Raw genomic sequence first — 15,089 nt, forward strand, 5'->3', positions numbered from 1 at the left:
GCTTGCTACTTCAGATGGGGGTGAACATAGTGAGGTGAAAAAAAAAAAAGAGGGGAAGAAGTGCGTACCAACAATGAATAAGAGGGAGAAGAAAATAAAATCAGTTCAGAACGTAGAAAAAATTTACAGCACTAGGAGAAAAAAAAATCTGAGGATCCCAAGATTAAAGAACATCGGTTAGTCCCGTGTCAGACAGAAAAGTTAAGAGAGCCTTTGTCCCTCGCGCCGCGTCAGCGTGATTTTGCCACGGACCAAGAAAGTGACGAGGCACCAACAATACTTATGCACTGTGTGCTGTGCTCCTCCCCAGGTTTCACGTTAGTGGAGAAATACCGGCTTTTGTTCAACGAAACCAGAATAGCGGTGGTGTACGCAAGATTTTATCTCGGTAGGGCAGGCACAAAAAGGGAAAAGGAAAACATGAAAGGAGAAAAAAGTAAAAAAAAAAACAAGAAAACAAAAAGCCGAAGCAAGGAATTCAAACGAACTAAAAATACAAAGACTTCGAGATGACGTCATTCTCCACATAACTTTCATATTGTTTTGCTGTTTTTTACCCACATAAATTGCAAAATAGCAACTTTGTGGTGAGAACGTACATCGAATCCGTGTGTGGTTGGTGCATAGCTCATCCACACAGAAACAATTATAAGTAGACATTATTTTTTTTACAGGCAGCTTAATTCTCCTCTTCCGTCCCTCACTTCACAGGGTCGAAAATTTCGGGGTTGTGGGGAGAGGGCGCAGCCCCCTCGGCGTGCCGGTATGCCTACCAGATTTGGCCGCTTTTATTTTTATTATTATTATTATTTTTTTTTTTTTTTTTTTTTTGCAGAAGACAATCACCCATTCATTGTAGACGAAAGCAGCGATGTTCGAACGTACAGCCTTAGAAGAACGCGAAAGGTGGCATTTTAAATACAGGTGTCCGCAAGTAGCAGTTGAATCGCGCCGCTATACGCCTGCAGAAGTCGAGCGTGGGGAATTACGGTGTCGAAGAAATTGGTTTGAAATATGAAATAAACTTGCGTGGAATTTCTAAACTTGACAGTATCTAGCGTTGGCTGCTCGTTCTTTTGCTTTTATTTACATAATTATTTGTTTGCCTGGGGCTTTTCCGTACCTACAACATGCGCTGCTGCTGATGCGATGTCGCGCTACCTTCAAGCACCGAGTTATTTCTTCTCGGCTAGTAACATAATAGCCCAAACCACGAAAAAAAAAAAATGCGTGACAGTATTGTGATTCTATTTATATTTGTCCGTTTTAAGTAGAAGGGAGGCAGTGGGAGCTCATTGTGTCGTGACGATAAGAGTTGTTTCTGAACGTCATGCTTGCTATATGCCCGTGATCGTCTTAACAGCTGTGTTCTGCCTCCTTTGATGTCAGTGGCGTTGCCAGGGAGGTGAGGGCGGTTGGGGGATTCAAACCCTCTCTCCCCCTCGAAATATTTATTGATAAATGTCCCCTCCGCTTTCTTTTGAGGAAACGTGTCTAAAATCCCATTTGGGTGGAGGCATAACCCCCACCCCCCCCCCCCCCCCAAAGAAAAAATAATTTCGGCTACGCCACAGTTTGATTTGCACGCAAGCTATGCCACTTGACCGCTGAGCATTGCAAGAAAGCCCGCACTAGGATAAAAAAACGATATCCGTCAAACGTTCTCAGTACATAAGGAAGAAACATATTCAAAGGAGGAGCAAACATTGTTGCGTATTCATCAAGTGATCAGTGGTAAGTTGAGGGAAATAGAGAAACTGCGGGAAATGAGCATAGATGAAAGTGGAACAGAGAGCTTAGGAAGAGACCACAAGCGACTTATACATTGCCCTTGGAAGGCGCTACCAGAGAGAATAAAGCCATATATGCAGTCGTAGGGACTAATCAAAACAATGAAAAGTTCAATATGGTCGGTGATATGGCGGAATACAAAATAAATAAGCACAGAGTTGGCAATATGGATTATGATGAAAGGATTGGTTTCATAAATACTAACATGGATGAAGTCGAGCAACGAAATCGATGGAAGAAAGGCGTTTAGACTAGGGCTATAGAGGCAAAAAGAGCCAGAATGAAGTAAATAAAAAAAGTATAGCTACCGAGAGAAAAAAAACTGGAGGCTCAAAAAATTGCTTAAGCGAAAATGACGCACAAAAGGCAAACAGAAATGTGGAAGGGCAAAAGCGCATCCAGGCTGTTTTGGAACCATCTACAAGCAAGCACTACGCCCAAAAACGATATACACAATAATTGTGAGTGGACGATGAGGGGAATATCTGGCGAAAATTTATCAAGTGATTAAGAATGACGGGAAACGTTGTCAAAGATGTACAGGGCAGAGAAACTTGATATCAAAAAATCTCTATGAGAATTACAAGGACACTGCTTTGCTTTCTGAGGCTAGGGAAGGTTCAGGGATTTATACACCGCCCCCCCCCCCCAACTGCCCCCCCCCCCCCCAACTGCATTTCTGTATTTCTGTATAATTGAATTTCTGTATAAATTGAATTGAATTTCTTTATAAACCTCTGGGCAGGTTCGTCTAGAACGAAGAGCTTTCTGGGGAAGTATATTCGAAATGAGACGCCGGCTTTATCGCTGAGTTGCCCGTTTGAATTTTCCGCATTAAAACACATTTTTCTTTTTTTTTCACTCTCACAACTAGTTTGCCTCTATAGAAAGGTGTTCCGTGACAGCCTGACGAAGGGCACCACGTGGCATCGAGGCTAGCTCCCGAAATCTGCTCGGAAAAGCGGATATCAAATCAAATGATATCAACACTATTTTTATCTTGAGAGAAAGAGGCAGGAAAAGGGGAAAAGCTGCACATTTGCAGCTTTCGAACAGGGATCAAACAGGGATCATGATGAGGTGACTTTGAGGCGTCTAGAAAGACTTTTAAAACACTGCAAACCACAATAGCATCGGAGTTGTCCTTATAATGTAGGAGAAAAAATGGCCCCGCTGATGTATGAATATTTCGTGTGTCACAAGACAGTCTCCAAAGCGTAAAACTGCAGAGTTTGCAAGCTGTTTCCGAAAGGGTCGCTAATCGACAGACGAAGATGGCAATTAAGTCGCAGGCGCCGCGCACTTCGTACGCGCAGACGGGCGTCTTCGTACACGACGGCCGCCATGTCTGCAAGCGTTTTAAGCGAACCTTATATTGCAAGGGTTCCACGTATCTTTCGTGTCCACGAACGAAAACTCCTGAAGCTCCACGTGAAGTACTATTGAAGTGCGAGACGTTCTACAGCAGCAGGCGTTCGCAAACGAATGTCCCGGTGTGTGTGCTATCAGCGCGTGGGCCCCACAAGTCACAAACATGATTTATATCTCATGCTTATACACATCATCACTTAGATATGCATCTTTAGTAGATTACTTAAAGGTACCATGAAGACAAAACACAAGTTTGTTATTTTAGAAAGATTTAGTGTTTTAATATGCCCCAAGCGCTTGTCCGGCAGCAAACGATGCTTTATTCACTGAGAAATTAAACATTTAAAGCCAAAATTTCAAGTCTCCCGGTAAATCATGTGTTTCGTGACGTCAGAAGGACTTATTCAGGGAAGGTACCTGAAACGGAAGTTAGTGTGTTGTCGAAGGCTGCTGCGAACGGCGAAATTGGTCTTTGGTTGTCCTTTGTTTACTGTCCTCCTTCCTAGGTGGCCCCACAATACCGCTCAGTGCCCAGACAAGGGGGGCTGCCGGCTAACGAGGAGGTAAACAGGCTAGCGTGCGGCTTCATTCTCCACCCCCCTGTTACCGACGCCTTACGATACCCTAGCACCACCACGTACGGTCATCATCATCATCATCATCATCATCATCAGCCTATCTACGCCCACTGCAGGGCAAAGGCCTCTCCCATTATTCTCCAATTACCCCGGTCCTGTGCCAACTGTGACCAATTTATCCCCGCAAACTTCTTGATCTCATCTGCCCATCTAACTTTCTGCCGCCCCCTGCAACGATTGCCTTCTCTAGGGATCCACTCTGTTACCCTTAATGACCAGCGGTTATCTTGCCTTCGCATTACATGCCCTGCCCACGTCCATTTCTTCTTCTTAATTTCTACTAATATGTCTTTAACACCAGTTTGCTCCCTGACCCACTCCGCTCTCTTCTTGTCCCTTAATGTTAACCTATCATTTTCCGCTCCATTGCCCGCTGAGTCGTTCTCAATTTAAGTTGAACCCTCTTAGTGAGCCTCCAAGTTTCTGCCCCGTAGGTGAGTACCGGTAAGATGCAGCTGTCATACACTTTCTTCTTCAGCGACAATGGTAGGCTGCTATTCATTACCTGAGAATGTCTTCCATATGCACCCCACCCCATTCTTATCCTTCTAATTATCTCTGCCTCATGGTTGGGATCTGGGGTCACAACTTGGCCTAAATAGATATATTCGCTTACCACTTCCACTGCCTCGCCACCTATCTCAAACCGCTGTGCTTTCCCGAGGTTATTGATAATTACTTTAGTTTTCTGCATATTAATTTTCAGGCCCACGGTTCTATTCTGTTCGTCCAGTGCGGAAAGCATGCTTTGCAATTCGTCCCCCGAGTTACTTAGCAAGGCAACGTCATCAGCAAATCTGAGGTTACTGAGGTATTCTCCATTAACCCTTACTCCCTCCTGTTCCCAATCCAACGTTCTGAATACTTCTTGTAAACATGCTGTGAATAACATTGGAGAGATTGTGTCTCCTTGTCTGACATCCTTCCTTATAGGTATTTTACTGCTCTCCTTTTGGAGGATGATGGTAGCTGTGGACCCGTTGTAGATATCCTCTAGTATTCTTACATAATGCTCATCTACCCCCTGGTTTCGTAATGCCTGAATAACTGCTAGGGTTTCGACCGAGTCAAATGCTTTCTCATAATCTATGAAGGCTATATATAGGGGTTCCGTATACTAAGCGCACTTCTCTATCACCAGGTTGATCGCGTGAATATGGTCCATTGTTGAATAACCTTTACGGAACCCTGCTTGTTCTTTACGTTGACTGAAACCTAAGGTTGCAGAGATTCTGTTAGCGATTACCTTGGTAAGTACCTTGTAGACGACTGACAGTAAGCTGATCGGCCTGTAATTTTTCAAGTGCTTCATGTCGCCTTTCTTATGGATTAGGATGATGTTCGCGTTCTTCCAAGATTCCGGTACACTTGCGGTCATTAGGCATTGCGTATACAGGTTTGCCAGTTTTTCAAGTACAATTTCTCCGCCATCCTTCAAGAGGTCTGCTGTTATCTGATCCTCACCAGGTGCTTTGCTCCCTTTCATTTCTTTCAAAGCCTTCCTTACTTCTTCGGTCGTTACTGGTGGGATGTCTATCTCCTCTGAACTACTGTCTCGTTCGGCATTATCCTGTATGTCCCGGCTACTGTACAGGTCCCTATAGAACTCCTCGGCCACTGTGACTATTTTATCCCTATTTGTGATGACATTGCCTTGCTTATCTTTAAGTGCATACATCTGATTTTTCCCCGCGCCAAGACACCTCTTCACTGCTTTCAGGCTACCTCCGTTCTTTACAGCGTATTCGATCCTCTCCATATTATACTTCCGTATGTCAGCTGTCTTACGCTTATTGATTAACTTCGAAAGCTCCGCTAGTTCTATTCTGTCAGCTGTGGGAGAGATTGTCATGGTTTGCCGTTTCCTAATTAGATCTTTCGTCTCCTGTGAAAGTTTACCAGTATCCTGTCTAGCCATAGTGCCCCCGACTTCTACTGCACACTCCGTGATAATGAGTGTACGGTGAATACCTTGAAATCGCCAAAAAAGAGCGGTCTACACATCCCATCCCACATCACGAACTAACGGCAACTGGAGCCCACATGCTACGAAAAATACAAAGAAACACTTTCATTCATAAATGTACTTGAGCGAAGGTTTTCCGACAACGCGTCTACACAGAAGACTGCAGGCTATGCGGAGAGATTGCTGCCCTCTTCCTCGCCACGTGGGCCTGCCCGCACCTCTTGCAAGGAGCAGAATATCAAAAGCACCCGCCACTAACTTCACGAGAATCACGGGAGGCCGACCTCGCCAGCCCTGACTTCCAGATCCAAAAAAAAACAAAAAAAAAAACCTAATCAGCCAAGCGAAGACGAGAGCGGAAGCCACTGGAGCCCCGGACCGGGAGTTTCACCTGTGATTCACTCACCCAACGCGTTGGCTCATCTTTCTCTCCCCCTCCTCACTCCATCTTTACTTCGATATAGTTTATTCAGAAAGAGACCGCTGTCCGCACTTGCTCTGACTTTAGATGCGACTGCATCTCATTCACTCGCCTTGTCCCTCCATACGGTGTTGTTGTTGTCCGTCCACACCCCTCTCCCATTCTCCTCGCCGCGCGAGCTGCGCTCTCCGCCGCTCACCCCCTCTCCTCTCCGATAGCGAACACTCTCTCGCGAGGGGCATTGGATTGGATTCGATTGGCTTGGCTTGGCTTGGCTTGGCTTGGCTTGGCCTGGATTGGATTGGATTTGGATTGGATTGGATTGGATTAAAGTGGATTGTGTTGGGTTGTGTTGCGTCATAGCCGCGCCACGTTGCGCCATAGCCGCGGCAGGGGGTTCACGGCACGTTTCACGCGATGGGAGAATCAACGTAACAGAAACAACAACGGAACCCTCTATGCGTCGCATCTACACAGGGTTTCCCGCGAGGGGAGGTGGGAGAAATTTTGAGAGGATTCTTACCTGGCTTACTTCTTTTACGGGTGGTAGTAAACGTTCGTGAAAAATTTGGTGTACTCCACACACAGTGTTCCGTATGTGGCGATGTCGCTTATGCCATTTGGCCAGTGTCATGTCAGACAGGCCAAACGGGGTCGACTGTTGTGCAGCGTCGGCCGGTATATATTGCGCGCCCTACGCACTGGGGCTTCCATATTTCCATGTTCGTTCGTAACACTCATTGCTTTCCCCACCATTATTACTGCGATCAAAATGATATGCATTAGATTTGCAAGCTTATAATCGCTGTTTAATTTCTATTGGATTTTGTCAACCTCAGCCAATCGCAATGAGCTACACATAATACGTCATAAGTTCAGTGCATGCTAGGGAGAGTGTCGCATGCCTATTCTCTGTTTTTCTCATTACATAGCTTATTTTAACAGAGTTTGTGTGACAAGGTGCCTCACTGTTATTCTCACGAAGCAATCTTTCGAATGAACCAAACCTGCGTTTTGTCTTCTTGGCCCCTTTAATAATGGCACCGCTTGCATGATCAGTATACAGTAGAGATAAAAGAGTGTGCGTGTATGTACGTGTCTTTCTTAGGGACAACCGCCGTAAACGCTCAAGAGAAATAAAATTTGCTCATATCTTTCACACAAATTAAACCCTTCACTGTGTGGAATGGATCACGGCTTTTTTTTCGTACACTGCCCCATTCCTTTCCTGGAGTCCTGGCTTAAAGCTGCAGTAGAAGAATGAAGCTGTTGAAGGGCATCACAGAGGTTCTCCTCCTCAAGAGCCAAGAGTATCGGCCGTTAGGGATATTATATAGAGACGCACTAAGAGCACAGCTCTATACTTTAAAAAGCCTGTCTGCATCGTCCCCATCTGTGTACACATTTTGTCACTCGAAGAAAGCAGTCAGCAGAATGTAGACCTGTCAAGGCTGCTGGGTGTGCGAAAGTTTACCTAAGACTCGTTCTTCCCTCATCCTCTACAATTCTCTAAATTTAGTACTACCAGTGAAGGTTTCCGAAATTTCGCCTTTGCGTAAACACGCTTGCTTGTAGTTTTCAGCTTATTTCTATACTGCGTCGGCGCCGATCGTCTCTTCTTCTACCTTGCTATCGGCCATTGGCGCTGTATAACAAGTCATCTACACCAACTCCCCTGATTTTCCGCATTGTGAAATAATCATGTAGGCGAATTTAAATAAATTGTATAGAGAATTATATAGCCCTGTTACACTAATAAAGCTTGGCCACAGTTGTTTCACCATCTGTGTCAACATTTTCAAATATTCATACATATACAGAGAGACCTGCGGCGATATCCATTTAAGCGTTGTCCGGTGGATGGCATGTGAGTTGCGTTACAGCCGGCCCCTCCCGCTGGGAACCATTTTCGCCACTGTTGTGTTGCCTTAATTCTTTCGAGCCCACGGGTCATTGACCGTTGCTAATCCTAGATAACCGTACCAAGACCCCGGCATGCCAGCGAGTCCATATTAACTCCTCGAATTTACTCCTGTCCCTGCAAAAAGTAATTTCCTGGTAACGTTTACTCTACGCGCTTACCAATTTCTCTTCTCATTTTTGTTGAAGATCTCATTTTTGTTGAAGAGAGCCATTTTTGTTGAAGATCTCTTCTACGGCATCTTAACTAAACGCATAAGGCGTACGTGTTGCAGATACGAATGGTCAGAAGCAGAAGAGACTAGCCGCACCGTGCACGCCCCCATCAGCGCGTCGTGGTGGCTGATGACAACGACGTCTAAACTTGCGCCTCGCGGGCGCGCCTGGCGCACTCCACCGGTTCAGTGTTTACACGAACGCGCCCCGCCGGCACGCGTGTTGCACGCGGTGTTCGACGTCGTCTTCGCCGGTGTCTGCAAGCCGTAAAGCGCGGAGCGTGTGTGCGCGCGCATCGATGGAACCCAGACCACTTATGCACGCCGATACACGGTTCAGATACTGCGCGGGCGTCTGCGGGGCCGTCTCATGCATGCTGCAGCGACGCCCCCCACATCCGAAGGCCTGGTGGTGTCTTCTCCTCGGTACGCGCCAGTTTTTTTTTGTTTTTTCCTCGGGTAATTCGGATACCCGCTCTTGCGTATCGCTGACGTTCGCCCTATTCTGGCCAGTAAGAAGGTCGCCTTTTAGGAGATCACATGCCAGAGGCGACGCATTAAGCAGGCCTTGCTGTGTCTCAGTTGGCCGCCCGTTTCTCCTCTCTGCTTTCTTTCTCGAACGCCACGCGTCACCACCCACGCACCCCTAGGATACAAACCCAGGTTCGCTCCGTTGTTGCCTGGCGCATGCGAAAACTCTGTAACGCGAGCGTACAAGACCATATTAGCCTATAATAAACGCCGCCTCGACGAAGGGCCATGGACCACACGCATGAGAACCCACAGGCGGGCGCGCCAGGGCAGACACGCACGTACATGTTCCGAGCTGTATACGCACAGGCAGCTTTAAATCCGTTGTTATACCTCGAGGTGCTGAGCCGTGCGAGCCGGGGTGCAGGCGTTAGAGTGCCTAGTTACTTATGTAAAGCATATGCAAACACGTAATTGTGCTGAGTCGTGATAAGATGTGTATACGGCTGGCGGGCTGAATTGGCCCCCACACGCAGCTTGTTAAGACGACCTTGTGCTGCTGTCATGACGTCGCTGTCAAAGGATAAAAAAAAAGGCTGGCAAATCGCTGAGCATTTCTGTCGCATATATGAAACGTTCGCAATTCGCAACAATTCCTAACACGTTGCCGGCCATATTTATTGCGCCCAAGTAATGTCAACTACATGAGTTCCAGTTTCTATAGTCGTGAGTCTAGCAGATCACCTCTCAAGCTTTTCAGCGTTTCGGCGTGCTTCTAGAAGAAACGACAATTGGGCTAGCTGGTAACGTTTCTTGAACATCTTGAAGTAGTTCTGTGGTCCGTCTACTTCTTCCTTTTTAAACCTTTTAAAAATTCGGTCTCTCCCCCCCTCCCCGATGGAAAAAGAAAAATAAAGCGGGGAACAATACCCGCTCCAGCAAGGCTATGGCAGGTTTAAAGCCAATATAAAATATAAAATAAATGAACGGGGCTAGAAGCAAAATTTTCTTTTGAAGGAAAGCCAATTTGCAGGATAAAAAAAATACTACTTTCCACGTTTCTTATGATCGGGCAGCAGGTACACAGAGCGTGAGAAGAGAGTTGGCAATCATGAATGTTATTGAAAGTAAATAAAAAAAATCGCTTACAAATTGTCCTAATCGGGAGACCTGCAGCCGAAAAAAAAAATGTGGTTAACAGCGTGGAAAAGTAAAGAAAGAACCGGATAGGAAGCAGAGGGAAAAAAATACAGAAGGTGCTTCAATTATAAAAGTTCGCCACAAATGTCCGTCTAGAGGTAGCTGTTTCAGAATTAAAGTCCAGTAGGGGTATTTCCGTTCACGAGAATAGCTAACTGCAAGGCCCTGCTGCAACGCCGCACACATTATGTACGCTATTTACAAAACGCAAAGGGAAACAGCTCCGAGGCACTCTAAAGTCAACTTCAAAAAGTAGATGACACGGTCCGCGCAATCAACGAATCTTTTTTGATGCTGCGTTTTGCATAAGTTTTTCTTGGCTGCTTCTTGCGTATGCGAGCAAAGAGAGGGGCAGAAAACGTGCTCGTATGAGTTTATGTGCTCGTACACACGGGCTTGTATGCTCGTATGGGCTTACCTACTCGAATGGGCTAGTGTGCTCGCATACGCAAGGAGCAGCCCAAGAAGAATTTACGCAAAACGCAGCATCAAACAAGATTCATAGGTTGCGCGGACCATGTCATCTGCTCAATTCCACTTTTCTGCAAAGAAGGTTTACATGGGCCAAACGGGCCGCTATGTTAATGACAGAGTTCGCGAACACAGCACGTGCCTCAACAATGAAATGGGCAGAAACAATAGGTGACCGGTAAATAGCGCAAAGGCTCACGGGTAGTAGGACTTGATTGCTGGCTAGTTGGTTCATGACGTCGTCTGCTCCCGCCGCTTCCGGTTCGAGACCTCCCCGGCCTTCCCGTACGCCGGCGGGTTTCAGGCGCGTGTGTGGGTGTTGTTCATTTGTCACAGGGTGCTTACCTGTCAGATAAACCGCTAGTAGGGTCAGTCGTTGTTATGTCTGAAATTCCCCATGCATGAGCCTTTTTTTCCCCGGTGGAAATAGATAAACAACAAGCACACACGCGCGTGAAAGCCGACGGGGCACTGGAGGCCAGGAGAGCTCCCGAACCGGAAGTGGCGGCACTCCGCGGGAGAAAACGATGTACCCATGAGCCTTTGCACTTTTTTACCGGTTTAGCCCCGTTTACATTGACCCGACGAGGGCGCGTTGAGTTGAAATAAACAGGTTTTTTTGACTCGACGCACTCATGTATAAGCGGACGCGTGAGTCGAAAAGCCGTAGGGTCGAGTCCGTTCGACTCGCAGGCAGGGGGTGGATTGACGCGCTCGTCGGGCTGAGTCGGCGGGCCGTGGGGAGCTGAATACCGTATTTGCACGATTATAGCGCGCCACCTATTGTACCGCGCGGGTAGGTTCGCGCAGGAAAATCTGAAAAAATAATTGGACGTCGGCTTTACCGCGCAGGTGTAAAATACATGACACTACTACCTAGAAGAAGGAGGCTTTATTTTGCGCGTGCAACTGTGGCAGCCAAAAATAAATTGTGCTTCGTAAACTTGCTTATCCAGCTCCTGCAGGGAATAAAACTATAGTGGGAAACATTGAAGCTGTTTGCGATTTTAAGTGTCTTCACCTTCGTAATTCTACGTGTGACGGGCTAATTGCAATAGTAGAAAAATGAGTAACAGCTGACCAAGGTATGTCATTCAGGAATGAGTGCGCCGAAATTCACTCACGTGATATTGACGGATTTTTTTATTGGATTGAGTTAGAGTTTGGGAGGACCTCGTGCCTATGGAAATGTTGCTGGCCGATTTGAAACCTACTTCGGTTTTGAGCCCGATTGTAACGCGTACACAAATTTTAAGGCTAGCTTTTAGCAAAAGAAGGTGCGCGCTAGAATCGTAAAAATACGGTAGCTCCTTCTCCGGCAATCCCCCTGCCCCCTCGCCTCGACTCTTTGAATGGAGCTCATATATACCCGTGAGGAGTCGAGGTAGCTGAACCCGCCAGTCAACTCGACCCTCCCTCGTCGGGTCCATGTAGAGTTCCTGTATATACCTAGACCTAGAGTTCCTGTATATACAGGAACTCTAGGTCCATGTATCCGGGGCTGTATAGACGGAACATGTGCGCCAGTGCCATTGCACCCCGGATCTGAAAAGCGTGTCCATAGTGGGGCGTGGTGCGACGAAGCAGGAACGAGAGATAATCGAAGCCTTCATGATATATAAACACGGTGAAAAATGCATTAATGAACCCTCCATTGTAATCACAGATAAAGAAATAGCTGTTATTAGCGGACTGCGACACATATGAGATTGGTACTGTGCTTTGCATTGCCTCCTGAATGCGAAAGGTGTGGAAAAATCTGCGACTGCGCAAGGGAAAGAAATTTGTATTTAGTTAGGGGTCTATCGTTTCAATAAATCAGTTGTAAAGCCAGTGCCATCCGTGTGTGCGCTCTCCCCTCTTGTGTAGCGTCTTACCACTGGTTCCCACTTCAAAATAGAAACGCAGTTTCTAGATTTACATCCGACAGCACCCAAAATCATAGGTAATTAAAGTTATGTCCGATGGAGCTTTAACCGAATATTTTGAGTTATGTCCAACATAACCTAAAATGGAAATTAGAGATACGTCCGACAGAACCCCCCCCCAAATAAAACAAAGTTACGCCGGACGGAATTTTAACCGGCCGCCGTTTTGAGTTACGTCCGAGGTAACCAAGAGTCAAAAATTAAACTTCCATCCGACGTAACCTTACCCAAATGCTTCGAGTTACGTCCTGCATAACCTGAAAATGATATTGAAGTTGCGTCCGACAAAATTAGAGTCACGTCCGGCGGAACCCGAAATGGAATTTAAAGTGACGTTCGAGGTATAGGTCACGCAAGAAAATTTACCATCCTTTCCTAAAGGAAATGGGAGAAGCGCGAAAGCTTTCTCACAATAAAGTTGCGTCAAAAGTGCGTCAAAACATTCGCTGGAAGTGCCTTCGATCGATCGTCAAATCTTCAAAGACCCAAATCGCATACGAAGAACGAACCAATGCGACTGTTTTTTCGCGCAATAAGTAAACGCATCTACGAACGATCCAGATGTGTATACCGATACGTGGTCCATGAGATAAACATATACTACTGTACTCTTTCTTCAAGGTCGATGCGTCTACTGTCTTATCTGGAATTTTAAGTAACCGTTTTGACCCAATGGGAGGCCGGTTTCAGGCCCGTGACATGTGTCCAGAGACCTTATCAGAGCTTTTCGGTCCACCAACCAGTCTATCGGGAAATGCATTAGTTTTCTGACCGGACGCCGTCGGTCAAAGCTTTCACTTAAAAAAAAGAGCTATGGCTGGCGGAGCCAAAGCACAGTTACGCCCTATGTAATCTACGCAACCTCCTTTTACGATACGTGGCGTCAATTCACAAACAACACGCGTTGCAGCTTTACTCCGAGCCGGTGCAGATTCGGTAAATTATAGTTGAAACCTTCCGATTCACGTCTTTTCGTGTTGGTAGAGCGGTCTGGAGCGTGGAACTCGCACCCTCGCAATGAGGGTTCGAATCCCGTCGTGGCCACGGGAGTTTTTTTCTATCAATCTTAATCAAAGTATTAAATTTTTGTTATACGACTGTACGTGCACTTCTTCAAGCAACGCCCAAAAGTAAGCGAAAATTCACAAAATAGAACCTCTTTTCGCAAGCGCAGTTCCAGTTGAACTCGTGCCGAAAATGATGTCGGCAGAGCCAAGAGTCTTTTAACGAATACAATTCTTAATTGATTAGGGGTAGTAAAAGGCACGCCCTGGTTCTCGTTTTTAACGGGTAAGCAGACGAAAGGGTCCGGTTTTAACAATAATTTGCCTATTCTGCAGCGAATCTGACGCAGCAACATACGTGTCGTTATTTATATTTGACGTCACGTATCATAAAACAGGCCATTTCAATAAGGTAGCGTGGCGGTAACTGCACTCGTGCTCGGTCAGCCGTAATTCTTTTTAATTGACCATACGTCGAACATCACTTCAAAAAAAATTTCAGGCTACCCTGGGCCCTGGCCGTCAGTTTAATTTTTTACTTTGGAATATGTCAGACGCAACTTCAATTTCGTTGTCAGGATACGTCGGACTTGACTCAGACAACTGGGTTAAAGTTCCGTCGGACATACCTTTAATTTTCATTTTGGGTTCTGTCAGACGTAACTCTAGACACTGCGAAACAGAAACAAGGGCGCGCTCGCGCGCGCGCAAGGAGAACGAGTTGAAAGCGCAAGGTGCCCGCAGGCGTGACGTCGGTTCGTCAACCTGTGAGCGGCAAAACCCGTAGCAAACCCAGTTACGTTTTCGGGATCCTCAGCCTGGATTAAAAATTTCTTAGGAACACATTCGAATTCCGCCAACGCACTAACGGTGCCACAGATTGCCGTTCAAAATGCCGCCGAACCGGCCGACCCGATGTGGCTGCTTGCGCCCATAGAGTTTCTCAGTCTATGCTTGCGCCTACCTGCTGCGCTGGAAGAGCGGGCGACAGCAGCGCCGCTGCTACTGGCTCATTCGGCTGTGACAGCTCTCTCACGGCCCGCGCAGCTCATTTCACTGCTCGTGTGCTAGAATGCTACACGCAATTGCTCAAAAACGTACACTCAACGTATAAAAGATTTATAATAGTCTCTTTAACATCGGCGGCCGTTGGCCTGCTAGCTCAGTCGGTTAGAGCGTCGTGCTAATAACGCGAAGGTCGTAGGTTCAATCCCTGCGCAGGCCAGTTTTTTTTTTTTTTTTAAGCTGGTTTGTTGCCTATGATTGAAAGCATACACGAATGGCTGACTCCTTTGCATACTGCAAGTAGCAGTGAAGTTCACTGCGCAAGTAAACAATGTGAAGTTTGCGGCATGCCGGTATCCGTAGTAACGTTACTATCCAGCAATGCTTGTTTATACGGCCGCATTTCATGTATTCTGCACGTTTGCCATCTGAATAAAGAAGCTTTCGTCAACGCTGTGCGACCTAAACACTCTCGCGGCCGATCTATCAGGGGAACGTCTCAAGTAACTGGTCTTCTCCGTCATCATCCAATAGGGCGCCAAAGGCGTTCACGCTCTTCTTGAGACGAACTTGGTCATGAGAATGCAGCCCGAACGACCCCAGCGACATCAAGTAAACTGGAACGTCTATTGCCCTCACCCAGGGAATACCTTCCGGCACTCTGTTATTGTTTATCACCTTCCTTCCT

General features: G+C 46.6%; 1 non-coding gene across 1 annotated transcript; it reads left to right on the top strand.

The window, feature by feature from the left end:
- Positions 1-14,547: 14,547 nt before the first annotated feature.
- Trnai-aau (transfer RNA isoleucine (anticodon AAU)) lies at positions 14,548-14,621 on the top strand. The gene has a single exon. It is a non-coding gene; the product is annotated as a tRNA-Ile (tRNA).
- The last annotated feature ends 468 nt before the right edge of the window (positions 14,622-15,089 follow it).

The sequence above is a fragment of the Haemaphysalis longicornis genome, unplaced genomic scaffold (genome assembly GCF_048455015.1).
Source record: "Haemaphysalis longicornis isolate Haplotype H1 unplaced genomic scaffold, Haemaphysalis longicornis Haplotype H1 scaffold_2, whole genome shotgun sequence".
In the NCBI taxonomy this organism is placed as follows: Eukaryota; Metazoa; Arthropoda; class Arachnida; order Ixodida; family Ixodidae; genus Haemaphysalis; species Haemaphysalis longicornis.